The sequence below is a fragment of the Salmo salar genome, unplaced genomic scaffold (assembly GCF_905237065.1).
Source record: "Salmo salar unplaced genomic scaffold, Ssal_v3.1, whole genome shotgun sequence".
NCBI classification, from domain to species: Eukaryota; Metazoa; Chordata; class Actinopteri; order Salmoniformes; family Salmonidae; genus Salmo; species Salmo salar.
Genome location: NW_025549541.1, coordinates 3,204 through 17,213, shown reverse-complemented (window position 1 = coordinate 17,213; position 14,010 = coordinate 3,204). Strand labels below are relative to the sequence as shown.

Below are 14,010 nucleotides of genomic sequence, written 5' to 3'. Positions count from 1 at the left end.
CCTGACCGAAAACCTGGGATCAGCTGAGTGTGTGCTGCACACTTCTGCATTATCATTTGTTGGGAATAAAACTAACCATGTCTTCAATAATCATTCAATAAAAAAATATTGTGTACAATGTCTATTTCAAGAATATTGTGCTTATGATAAAATCCAAAGTGATCCTCTAGCCTACATGTGGTTAATGAAATAAGAGAAAGTGAGCTAAAGGCTCTTCTTCAAATGTACTACAATGAGAAAACCGTGTTTGGAGTTTGCTGTAGGCCTAGTTCTTGTGTTGCATTCACAGGATGTTTTTGCTCTCTAGTTCATTTCAAGGCAATACACATACACCTTTTATTTATGGGAATTCACAATAAATAACATTACAAAATATATGATCTAAAATAAGACAAGATTTACAGGAGCCAAAGAAAATGTTTAATGTCTAACGGAGAACTATAATCTCTTGGTGACGCTTTAAATAATACTGTACTTAACAGTGTACAGGAAAGCGATGTGACATGTATCATTTTTATCTCTAAAAGGCACATTCACTTTAGTAGCTGACCATCATACATACTGTACACTTAATTAATAAGTTATTGTATCCTTCAGTGCTGATTTTAGTTTACAGTAGACTACCAAAACCCTCTACTGAACAGCCCTTAGACTACAGACTGTGGCCCTAATATTGTTGATATATGTTTGTGGTACATATCCATTGTTTGTGTATAAAAATGATCATGTGATCAATATATTTAGTATAAAAATAATGTGTTTAAAAAGAAAGAAAAATGAAATTGAAGGAATTTTGAAAATTCCTCGTCATGTAACATTCAGTGGATTGATTCGTCATATACAGTTTGACTTCCCACTGCTCCAGTCTCTTCCTGCTCCTCAGTGGATTGATTCTTCATATACAGTTTGACTTCCCACTGCTCCAGTCTCTTCCTGCTCCTCAGTGGATTGATTCTTCATAAACAGTTTGACTTCCCACTGCTCCAGTCTCTTCCTGCTCCTCAGTGGATTGATTCTTCATATACAGTTTGTGACTTCCCACTGCTCCAGTCTCTTCCTGCTCCTCAGTGGATTGATTCTTCATATACAGTTTGACTTCCCACTGCTCCAGTCTCTTCCTGCTCCTCAGTGGATTGATTCTTCATATACAGTTTGACTTCCCACTGCTCCAGTCTCTTCCTGCTCCTCAGTGGATTGATTCTTCATATACAGTTTGACTTCCCACTGCTCCAGTCTCTTCCTGCTCCTCAGTGGATTGAGTCTTCATAAACAGTTTGACTTCCCACTGCTCCAGCCTCTTCCTGCTCCTCAGTAGCGTTGGTAAATCAGAGAACAAAAGCAAGGCCTATGTGTTTAGTACTGTGTACTAGTCCTATAGTCAATGTAATACTACCAGAGGTACCACTGTCTGTCCCTCATTGTAGTATATCTGGAGCTCTTGCTCAGCTACCAGTTTATTCATCCATGCTGACATTATGTGAAGAACATTTCATTGCCCCTTCAGCATTGTATCTTGTCATGACTTCACCTCTATCCAACACCAATAAGTCATAGTGGGTCACTTCACTTGTTCACCTCTTCTCCCAAACCCACCCCCCACCACAGTGTCCAGTTTAATAATAGTAATATAATACAAATATATGCCATTTAGCAGACGCTCTTATCCAAAGTGACTTACATTCATGCTTGTATACATTTTACGTGTGGGTGGCCCTGTGAATCAAATCTACAATCCTGGCATTACAGGCACCATGCTCCACCAACTGAACCATCCAGTTACTACATCCTGTATACATTGTCATTAGCATGTGGCTAATGGCTAGTGCTAGTGGTACTGGCAGCCCTTGGCTATTGGATGTGACTATGTCTTCTTCTCAGTGTGTTCTCCCCGGGTGGCTGACCAGAGCAGAGGCAGACTAAAGAGGAAGATGATGCCAAGGCTGAGGGTTACACTCAGCAGTGCCGCCCCCAGTGTGTTGGTGAAGGTGATGGGCAGAGAGTACGTGAGGAGCCACGGGCGTCGCATCACCATGTCCTGTTCAATGGCCTCCATCTGGAAATGAGTGCCAATTATGCCGAACACGTGGAACAGTTGGTGGCTGTGACCTGCAGAGGGTGCAAAAGGACTGTGGTTAAATACCTACAGTAGTAGTGGTACAGGAAAGGTACGAAGCAGAACTCAAGGAGGAGAACTGTAACTGGCCAGCAACAGAAGAACTGGCCTCCACAGCATAAGGGGGAAACAGGAAGGCACGGTGAGACCCAGAGGCAGTGATATAAAGACTACTATGTTGTTTTAATGCTACATATGTCATACCACTAATGTCAAGCCAGTGTTGATCAGTATCCACTGTATTGCAACAAGTCTTGCACAGTACAGTGACAAATCATTCTGAATGAATCAAACAAGCAGCCTTTCCAGATAAACCATGCACTTTGACCTATGTAGTCGAAGCTGCCTGGGGCCAGGCGCTCTGGTAGGTGTGTGGCGAAGAGGAATGCGGTCAGGAAGGCCATGACGATGTGGGTGTGGTGGAGAGCGTTGGTATCGTTGTCAGTGCAGCCCTCACCCACACACAAGAAGAGCTGTCAAAACACAGTAGAATGTATTAGCCTCGCGTCACGTGACAGGCTTCATCACAGTCACACTCCACATGGCTGTTGAACCAAGATAGCATGGCACAGGTGTAGAATATTAATTTGATCACCCGGTTGTTGCAGGACATTTCCTATACAGCAGGAAACACCAACTTGTAGTGTATTTGAGCTTTAAAAAATATTTTAACATTGGTAATTTACAGTTCAAAATTTCAGACTTGATTTGCCCTAACTAAAAACGTATCAACCCATACAAAAATGAATTATAATCTATAATTATAATCAACATTTCTGTTGCTGCAGGATTATTTTACTGCTGTGAGAAACTGGTCAAATTAAGATCCAATAGCTGAATTTTAGAACTGTTCATAAATACTTGTATAAATAATAAATGTACACCTGCATTCCACTGACTTGACTATAATTATACCATTAACCAGACAACAAAGTGTACAGAGCTTGCTAGGTTTAAAAATATATAGTCGTACAATAATCAGACAATACTAGCTTCAGCTCATTTTCATCCCTAGTCCCACGATCTGGCAAAAACATCACATGAATCAAACATTGACACAGTACACTTCAACATGACAAACACTGTTCGATACTTTTCAACTTTTCCTCAGGCACAGGAGAAGGTGCGTCTGTCACACAGAGGGGTGAGAAATGTAATGACTCACCCTGTAGAAGAGAGGAATGTTGTCGAACAGGTAGGGTAATGCGAAAGCTAGAATGCGGAGAAATTTGCCAAACTTTGGGCTCTTACACTCTGACAATCTGAAACAAAAAAGTTATGGTTGTTTTATCAGCCATCACAATGAGCCAAATCCATGCACATTCATTATACACTGCAAATAATTACGGATTTTAATTAATCAACGTATGCCATCTCTTTGTTCCCCATCTCTGTGCATTAAGGATAGATGAATAGAAGATGCTCTTAACAGCGTCTAGGGAACAAAATATTGCATTACTGTTGCATGGTTATTCAAATGATTAGAAACCCATTTCCCGTTATTGAATTTGGGAATAAACTGTAGCCTTTATGAACTTGCTCCCAAATAGACACTTTTTCAGTGCATTTTTGTATCTAGCATGAACTCATCTTGTTTAAATATTACACAGGACATTTTCATGGTTTTATATTCCCATCACAAATCACTTACAGTGCATTTGGAGAGTATTGAGACCACTGGACTTTTCCACATTTTGTTACGTTATAGCCTTATTCTAAAAATGGATTCAAATGTTTTCCTTCCCCTCATCAATCTACACACAATACCCAATAAATACATTTTGTAAATGTATTAAAAATAAAAATAAACAGAAATATCACATTTACATAAGTATTCAGACCCTTTACTAAGTACTTTGCTGAAGCACCTTTGGCAGCAATTACACCCTCGAGTCTTCTTGGGTATGATGCTACAAGCTTGGCACACCTGTATTTGGGGAGTTTCTCCCATTCTTCTCTGCAGATCCTCTCAAGCGCTGTCAGGTTGGATGGGGAGCGTTGATGCACAGCTATTTTCCGGGCTCTCCAGAGATATTCAATTGGGTTCAAGTCCGGGCTCTGGCTGGGCCACTCAAAGACTGGTCTGAAAGCCACTCCTGTGTTGTCTTGGCTATGTGCTTAGGGTCGTTGTCCTGTTGGAAGGTGAACCTTCACCCCAGTCTGAGGTCCTGAGAGTTATGGAGCAGATTTTCATCAAGTCTCCCATTCCCTGCCGCTGAAAAACATCCCCACAGCATAATGCTGCCACCACCATGCTTCACTGTAGGGATGGTGCCGGATCCTTCCAGACGTGACCCTTGGCATTCAGGCCAAAGAGTTCAATCTCGGTTTCATCAGACCAGAGAATCTTGTTTCTCATGGTCTGAGAGTCCTTTAGGTGCCTTTTGGCAAACTCCAAGCAGGCTGTCATGTGCCTTCTACTGGAGAGTGGCTTCTGTCTGGCCACTACCATAAAGGCCGGATTGGTGGAGCGCTGTAGAAATGGCTGGAAGATTCTCCCATCTCCACAGAGGAACTCTGGACCTCTATCAGAGTGACCATCGGGTTCTTGGTCACCTCCCTGACCAAGTTCCTTCTCCCCCGATTGCTCAGTTTGGCCAGGCGGCCAGCTCTAGGAAGATTCTTGGTGGTTCTAAACTTCTTCCGTTTAAGAATGATGGAGGCCACTGTGTTCTTGGGGACCTTCAATGCTGCAGAAATGTTTTGGTAACCTTCCCCAGATCTGTGCCTCAACACAATCCTGTCTCGGAGCTCTACGGACAATTCCTTCGACCTCATGGCTTCAATTTTTCTCTGACCTGCACTGTCAACTGTGGGACCTTATATAGACATGTGCTTTTCCACATCATATCCAATCAATTGAATTTGCCACAGGTGGTCTTCAATCAAGTTGTAGAAACATCTCAAGGAGGATCAATGGAAACAGGATGCACATGAGCTCAATTTCTAGTTTAATAGCAAAAACGCTTTTTAAGGCTGTAATGTAACAAATGTGGGAAAAGTCAAGAGGTCTGAATGCTTTCCGAATGCACGGCTTCAATTAAATTCACTCACTTGCTCTCCTTACCTTTCACACAACCATAACTGCTGTGTCATTGTCAGATCAGATTAGCAAAATAGATTCTGTTTTTTGTAGCTTTGAAACACATTCCAGTGTATATGAAGCCAACTCCCTCTTCACATAAAAACACACGATCTGTTGCTAACTACTGTACATGTGTTCCCTCTCCTTACTACCTCTTCCAACTAAAACCACACTTGATAGTCTATCTATGGAGTGACGAGGCCTACATGTTTTTTTGTTAGCTCACACCCACATAATTGAAAAGGGAGGTGCATAGTACCATTAATATTTAAAGGGCAACTCCGCCACTTTTCAACCTCATATTCATTATCTCCAGCACCAAACCAGTGTCTACATATGTGAAAATGGAAACCAAGTGGTTGATGTATTTGATACCATTCCACCCATTCCGCTCCAGCCATTACCATGAGCCCATCCTCCCCAATTAAGGTGCCACCAACCTCCTGTGAGTCAGTGAGTTAGGTTAGCAGTAGCACAGTGAGTTAGGTTAGCAGTAGCACAGTGAGTTAGGTTAGCAGTAGCACAGTGAGTTAGGTTAGCAGTAGCACAGTGAGTTAGGTTAGCAGTAGCACAGTGAGTTAGGTTAGCAGTAGCACAGTGAGTTAGGTTAGCAGTAGCACAGTGAGTTAGGTTAGCAGTAGCACAGCAGTTGACAGAGAGCAAAAGAAAACGCATGACTAACGGAGACGACATGATGTTTACCTTTTTATGATGTCATGGTTATATTGGATATATGGTAAACCAAGCCTTGGCAGAAAAGAGGAGGGAGAAGCATTGTGAGACTGCCATCAAGCAGATAATACTCAGTAATAATTATGAAGAAATGTAGGCAAATCAGTCAGTGTGCGTTTTAACAACAACGTGTTGGCTTAGTGTACGATGACAAGCGAAGTCACAATAGCTGCTACACAGTGAAGCTAAGCTGAGGTAAAAGACTGGTCCAATTTGCCTCCTATCATGCAAGATATTTTGACAGAAAGGAGCTGAAAGGAGCAGTTTCATTCCCCCAAATTAATTTTTAACAGCAGTGTGTGTATCAAATCTACATTAAAATGTTTAATGTCAAATATGTGTCCACACAGTAGGATTTAGACTAAATGTGATTGTTTCTGGTTGGAGGAATATTGTCATTTTGTAATCTTATTAATTCATCCAAAGCTAGGGGTCAAGTTGAACAATCACATTCCTTTAAAACCCAGAGCTAATTATACAATATCCTCATTAGCACTATGAGATGCCTGAGATTGAGTGGTTGCTAAACAACAGGCAGGTTGACATTTATTGTTATGAGTCTTGTCCTGGTGTCACGTCCTGACCAGTAAAGGGGTTATTTGTTCTTATAGTTTGGTCAGGACGTGGCAGGGGGGTATTTGTTTTATGTGGTTCAGGGTGTGTTTGTGTATGTGTTCATGTAGAGGGGGTATTTGGTTTATATGGTTCGGGGTGGTTATGTATGTAGAGGGGTATTTGATTTATTAGTCCAGGGTTTTGGTTATTGTTCTATGTTCAGTCTAGTCATTTGTATTTCTATGTTTAGTTAATTGGTGTTGGGGCCTTCAGTTGGAGGCAGCTGTCTATCGTTGCCTCTGGTTGAAGGTCCTATAAATAGGTGTGTGTTTGTCATGGGATTTTTGTGGGAGATTGTTGCTGTGTATAGCTTTGTGCCTTACCGGCCTGGTGTTTGTCGTCGTGTTTTTGTATACGTTTTGGTTTTCCTTCTTTGTCCTTTAATAAAAGAAGATGAGTATACATTTTACCGCTCGCGTCTTGGTATAAACCCTACGACAACCGTGACACCTGGAGGCAGAACTGAGCGTTTTCCCCTTAGATAGGCCAGCTGGCTATATTGTAAACATTCATGAAAACAAACATTTGCTTTTTGGTTTTCATTTAAGGTTAGGTTTATCAGTGTGTTTGGGGTTAAGGTTTAAATCAGATTTGATGACTTTGTGGCTGTGCCAGCTAGTGACCACTGCAGAGCTGCCTCCAGAACAAGGAAAACGCTAACCTGCAAACAACAGTGGCCTTCCAGTAGAAAGCTCTCTTACCTGGAGTAGCAGGCTAAGGCGGTACAGATGACAGTGTTTAGCACAGCGATGGGGATATAGTACTGGTGGAACAAACTGTTCACCCACTTATCAGGAATCACGTAGGCAGAATATGTTATGGCAGAGCCTGGAGGGGAAAGAAATATGCATAACCAAACATGCAGGAATAGACACAAATACAAACGTGTGTGCATACAGAGGCACTGCAAACTATGTGTATATACCATAGACTATATTGATGTGTATAATATACACACATACAGATGGAGGCTCTTAATTTGATCACCCTGTTTCAGGAGATCTTTCATGCTGTTGCAAACTGGCTCAAATTAAGATCCTACATGTGGGAACTCATGTGGCTAAGGCATTCATGCGTGTGTACACACAAACACACACCGTCACCCTTCAGCATGCAGATGCTGGCAGAAGTGTAGATTCCAATCTGAGGACTGGTTGGTCCAGGACTCAGTATGCATGGTACATGTGGTTAAGCACATTCCTGCATGGATTCCATAACTAATAACACCCTTTGTATGGCAGGTTGGTGCTTCACATTAGTTAGTTGAGGGTATAGTTACCCTGACTGTACATTATGTCCTGTTCAAGACCTGCTACACACTAAGGGATTTTTAAAACTGGGTGCAGAGCTATATAAATGCAAACCATTATGCATGCGTTTTCCACATCAACCCCTACTGCCACCCCAACTGCCACCCCTAGACACCTTTTGTAAGCCCCTCCAAAATCCAAAAGGATTGAATGGGTGGGCCAAATATGGTCATAAAGCCTGTGGTAGGCCAGGCAGTTGGTGCCATTTATCTCAGACACATGTACTTCCATCAGATCTGTAATGAGGAATTAACAAGCGGCTAGGGGTTGATTTGGGATTGGGGGAAACCACAGAATTAGATCAAATGAAACAGGCATAGATGTGTAATGTGATCAATCCAACACTCCAAATTGTACATCAAAAGTATGACTGGCCAGTGTACCCACCACAGAACATCCATTTGAATGGGACTACATTCCCTTTCTATCAGTGGAGGCTGCTGAGGGGAGGACAACTCATAATAATGGCTGGAACGGAGCAATGGAATGGCATCAAACAATGTTTGATGTATTTGATACCATTCCACGGATTCCGCTCCAGCCATTACCACAAGTCCATCCTCCCCAATAAAGGTGCCACCAACCCCCTGTGCTTCCTACCCATTCTAACTCCATCAGGGTATCATACAACGACTCTCAGTTAAAAGACCTGCAGGTTCAGAACTCTATACAAATCCAACCCCTTATACATTGACTAGATAGAATCCATACAATGCCTTTCCCTCTAGAAATACACCTGCATAATATAGTAGTCATGTTGCTAGGGGCAACAATGTTCTTTTGAAAATAATTATATTTCTATGACATGTCTACTCACCCAGGCTGTAGAGACTCAGAGCTCCGTAGTCGAAGAAGAAGCAGATGTGTCGCGCGCGTTGACATGGTGCTAAAGGTGTGGGCACAGCTAGAGGCCAGCGGGTACACACAGCACGACATCAGGAACACCAGGAGGGGCCATGTGAACGAAGTCGCGCCACACGTCCTGCATCAGGACCACCGTCAGCAGCTTCCAGAAGAAGTACCTGTCAGGACACACAGAGGACAGAGGGGGTTAGTTTGGCACTGGAGGACGCATTCCTTTCAGGACCAATTGTTTATCGGGGGAGCAATCGTTTACCAATTTTGTGGTACTTGTTTCAGCATTAAATCAGAATGCAAGTTAATTATGATTCTTCAAAATGAAATAGTTATTTTGGATTGTTCGCCTAAACATCACAGTGATAGCTTAAAAAAGAAAGAAATCCCTTTAACCAGCCTGGTCTTTTGTAAGATTACTGTATTCTCCAGTTCAGTCAGCCACAGTGAGTTACTGTATCTACCACAAGGTTTTCCCTGGCCTGTACACAGTAGTTACAGAGGCAGCGGGCTGTGTTTCCATGTCTCTGCACACCTCATTAACAAATAAACCTTATTTGTGGTTTTCCCCATCACTACACAGAGCTGTTCACTAATTGTGGCAACTCATTTGAGAGCTGTGAGAGGAGAGAGAAGAGGGAGACAGAGAGAGAGGGAGAGAGAAATAGAAAGAGGAGTCCTTGATACTTGCAGTGCAGAGGCAAGTGTCTTAACGACTGTCATCATCAGGTAGACACAGTCACATACACCATGCTACACTGCTAATCAACTACTACTTCCTGTGGAAGGCCTCAAGCCTGTGGAATATGCTTCAGCTGCTATTCACTAAAACCTGTTAATTATGTTTTCTGGTTTAGTCCAAATCCAAAGCAACATTGTTCCAGGGAATTGAGAGTGAGAGAGCATGTTTCAATATGCAGTTGCTTCTTTTCTGTCATTAAAATACATGTTATGTTCATTGTTCATATCCAAATTATAAAGATAATAACTAAACATGAGAGAAAAGTTCAACTGTTTACTTTCGTCTCAGTCAAGCCTCCAGTATCACTGACACGAGACTGTCCCCTGAGGTTCCAGTTAACCATCATGTTAAATGACTACACCTGCTCTTTACACGTCCTTAATAAGAAGCAGAGGACTGCCATGGGGGTGGGGGGGGTCTGCATTGAATACTACAATGATCCTCAAAGAGATGTTATACGGGTTATTAAATAGTTTGAGAAGTCCCCCCATCTTCTATTAACTACAATTCACAGGATTACCTGACACACATTTAACTATACGGATCATTGTTTTTTGAGGATGAAGAGTTTTGGAATAAAGAATCTAAGGAAAAGAGCTCAGTTTGTTTTAATCTATGAAGGATGTTAAGGTTGTGAATTTACTACAACTCTGTCTGAAGGACACATACCACTGCTGTGACAGGAGTGCACATTTTAGTTCTTACCCAGCACTTCGTAACCATTCAACCTTGAATTAGGTGTGTTAGTGCTGGGTAACACTTTATTTAGATAGTCCCAAGTAGATGTTCAGTAGATGTTCAATAACTGTAAACAAATGTCAATGTTTCTGTACAGCACTTTGTGACATCAACTGATGTAAGAAGGGCTTTATAAATACTTTTGATTGATTGAAATAACTATCCACTAACCCTAGCCCTGATTCTAAACCTAACCCTAAGCCAAATTTAGCAAGCAATTGCTAAACAGATTTGTTGATAGTATGAGCATCTACAGAGCATCTTGTGTGGGACTATCCAAATAAAGTGTGACCAAAACATGTGCCCCCATGTGGCGTTCACAAGGAACCCCGTAAGTGTAACAGGGGTCGCTCAGCTATACCATGTGGGCAGGAAGTGTGTCCAGATATTGAGCGTTTCATTGGTCAGCTGGAAGAGGCTGAGGATGCAGTCAGTGGCTGAGCTGCGAGGGTGTCGGTAGCCTGAGATGATGCTGTCCTCATGGAACACCTAAACAAAACAAAACCCAGGGTTACTGCACAGTTGGCCAACACTCATTCACCACACAGTAGTAGGCTATATCTAGATACATATGGAGGGTAACCTGTTTACTCTAAAGACAATGGTGATGATGTTGACATATTTCCCAGTGAAAGTAGGACTGACTATACATTCTTGAGGGGAGTCACAATGATACATTCCTGACATTCTAAGTGGCACCGAATAAACACACGATTCAGAATAGTGTTCCACTCAAATTCCATGTCCACATGTCCAACTTCTGAATTAACTGGACTTAAATAGAAAATATAACCTCGACTCTGAAAATAATATTGTAGGATATGTCATTATAAAACGTAGTGAAGTAAAGTAACTTACTTTTGGGACTTGGTTGATGGTGAAGACTCTGGGCAGTTTAATAAGGCTGAGCATGTTGTCTGAGAGGACAGTGGTGTTGACTTCACTTGCTGTATGAACTGAAGCCAGAGAGAGGGAGCATCTTTCCCTTTATAAGGTTGTTGCTATGTTGTTCTGTCGGTTCCTCCCACTCCCCACCCACCCAGAACATTCAGTACACCTGTTCCACTCCTCCTCTCTCTCTCTCCCTCCCATCAGGCTCTGCACACCCCATCTAGTTTCACCCTAAGACAAAAAGGTGTTGAGCAGCTGAGTTCATGTTCACACACAGACACACAAAAATATTCACATTCTTCGAAAAAGCTGCCAAGGGAGAAAACTTTTGAAAAAAGGCAACAGAAGTCTAACCAAAAGCTTTCATATTTTGAAAGATAATGGTTTATGAGTTACAGAGTTTGTCTTTGAGAGCAGTTGGCCTATTGTTCTCTGAAGTAAAAACAATGAGTTAATGACTGATTACGGTAGCCTAACAATCACAAAGGGGAAAGAGCACAGCAGTACAGCAAGTTTAGCAGCTTTCACAGTAATGTTTAGAGATTTCAACCCCTGCCTCGCTTGTGTCTGCTTGGTACTCGTGAACTAGGTCCATGGAATAAGTAGCAGAAAAATATATATTGATCTGTCTATGCATGCAGCAAAGAAATGCATAACATTATTCTGGAAATCTACAATCCTCCTACTTGAACACAGTGGCTAAATTAAATATCTAGCTACATCCTTGAGGACAAGATTTAGGTCCTACTGTAACATCAAAGGCAGAACCAAATGATTTCCATAATATCTGGCAGTCCCACATCAGATTCATGTCAATAAGAGCAAATCAATAAGAAATAAGACATGTGAATATGAACTCTTTTTTTTTTTTTGTCTGATTGCATGGTTGTACCTGTTCTGATGCTGTACATGAGTGTATGCATGGTTGTACCTGTTTTGATGCTGTACATAAGTGTATGCATGGTTGTACCTGTTCTGATGCTGTACATAAGTGTATGCATGGTTGTACCTGTTTTGATGCTGTACATAAGTGTATGCATGGTTGTACCTGTTCTGATGCTGTACATAAGTGTATGCATGGTTGTACCTGTTCTGATACTGTACATGAGGGTATGCATGGTTGTACCTGTTCTGATACTATGCATGGTTGTACCTGTTCTGATGCTGTACATGAGGGTATGCATGGTTGTACCTGTTCTGATACTATGCATGGTTGTACCTGTTCTGATGCTGTACATGAGGGTATGCAAGTCATGGGGAAGAAATACAAAATAAAGACAGGTATTATTTAAGCTATTCATTGTAAAGAAATTTTATCTTTTTTTACCTGCACTTGACAATACATTTATAAAAAAGGTTTTGCAGTGAGGAGTCTTGGTTCAACTTCAAGGTAACAGTGACAAAAACAAGCACTACCTCAGTCTCCAAGGAACCAGCTGTTACTGACATTCATTGTCTTAAGAATCACTTTAGAATGGGTGGCCATTTTCCATTAAGAGACACCTAAGTGAAGGTGTCTGGAGATTAGCAGTGAATTTAGCCTGGTCCCAGACCTGTTTGTGCTGTTTTTCCAACTCCTACAGATGTAGGATCTTAATTTGAGCCAGTTCGCTACAGGGGAAAATAATCCTGTAGCAACAGGAAATGTGAATTCTTATGTGGATTATAATTAATGGACATTTTTGTAAGGGTTGATACATTTTTCGTTAGAGCAAATGAAGTGACATTTTAAAATGGAAATGATAAACTTTAGAATACTTTTTAAACCTTGAATACACTACAAGTTTGCATTTCCTGCTCGGCAGGAAAATTCTCAGCAACAAAAAGATTGATCAAATTAAGATCCTACATCTGTATGGTCATTGCGTAACAGCACAAACAAATCTGGGACCAAGCCATATTGAACTCTGCCAAATATGCAAACTGAGTTTCAGTCACACCAGATAAAGGCTGGCAATGAATGAAGGGTGTAAATGGCAGAAAGAAACATCTCTTTCACTCATTCCTTCCATGTTAGAAAGAGGCATGTACACATGTCATCTGCCCAGAGAATGAGTGTCACACCCAGAGATGACTGAAAGCTTAAATCAACATTCTTCCATGTTATGTTGTTCAAAATCTGAACACATATTCCACTTTTGCTATAGACGTAGTAACATTAAGTATGGCCTTTTCTTAGTAATTTTCTGTCATGTAAATAAATGTTGTTTTTTAAATTTTATTTTGTTGCTTTGTTCGTTCGAATATAGTTACAAATTATGTTTTATTTCTTTGACTGGACATTGCTAACTACTGTAGCTCTAGGTTTGGTTCACTTGAGGACAGTTCATCTCAAATCTCAGCAACTAGAATGTGTAAAAATTAACCAAGTGTGTAAACTGAGTAACAACTACATGGCTAGGCCTATATCAGCACAGACATGATGGTCCTACAAATCATAGAAGAGCCTGATCTTTTTACCTGCAGTACCATTACAAATTAATGTCACATTTTATCTGAAGATACTCAACAATTTGATAGAGTTATGAGTAGGGTCAGGTTAAGTGAGGGTTGGGGTTAAGGGTAACGTTGAGGTTAAGGTTTAGGGTCAATGCAGTGGAGGCTGCGGAGGGGAGGATGGCTCATAATAATAGATTACAGCCTCAAGCCTTCTTGGGTATGATGCTACATGCTTGGCACAGCTGTGGTTCCGGAACTCCAATTTGAGCAGCAGCAGCTGAAAAATGAGCTCCTACAAATATTGAAATTTACATGGTTTTTAGAGTGAAGTACATCGGAAAAAAGCAAAAGAAAACTGCAAGACTGAATAGGAGAAAAAACAAGCAACAAACAAAGAAGATAGGCGTTTTGAAAAATAACTATTTTTCATAAAATTGTAGTTATCTTAGCAAAGCTGAATTGTTTACCAGTTGCTAAGCAGTTGCTAGGG

The 14,010-nt window shown here is 41.2% G+C and overlaps 1 pseudogene; it reads right to left on the bottom strand.

Moving 5' to 3' along the window:
- Positions 1–1,599: 1,599 nt before the first annotated feature.
- On the bottom strand, positions 1,600–11,187 carry LOC123723762 (membrane progestin receptor gamma-B-like; annotated as a pseudogene).
- Between the last annotated feature and the right edge of the window lie 2,823 nt (positions 11,188–14,010).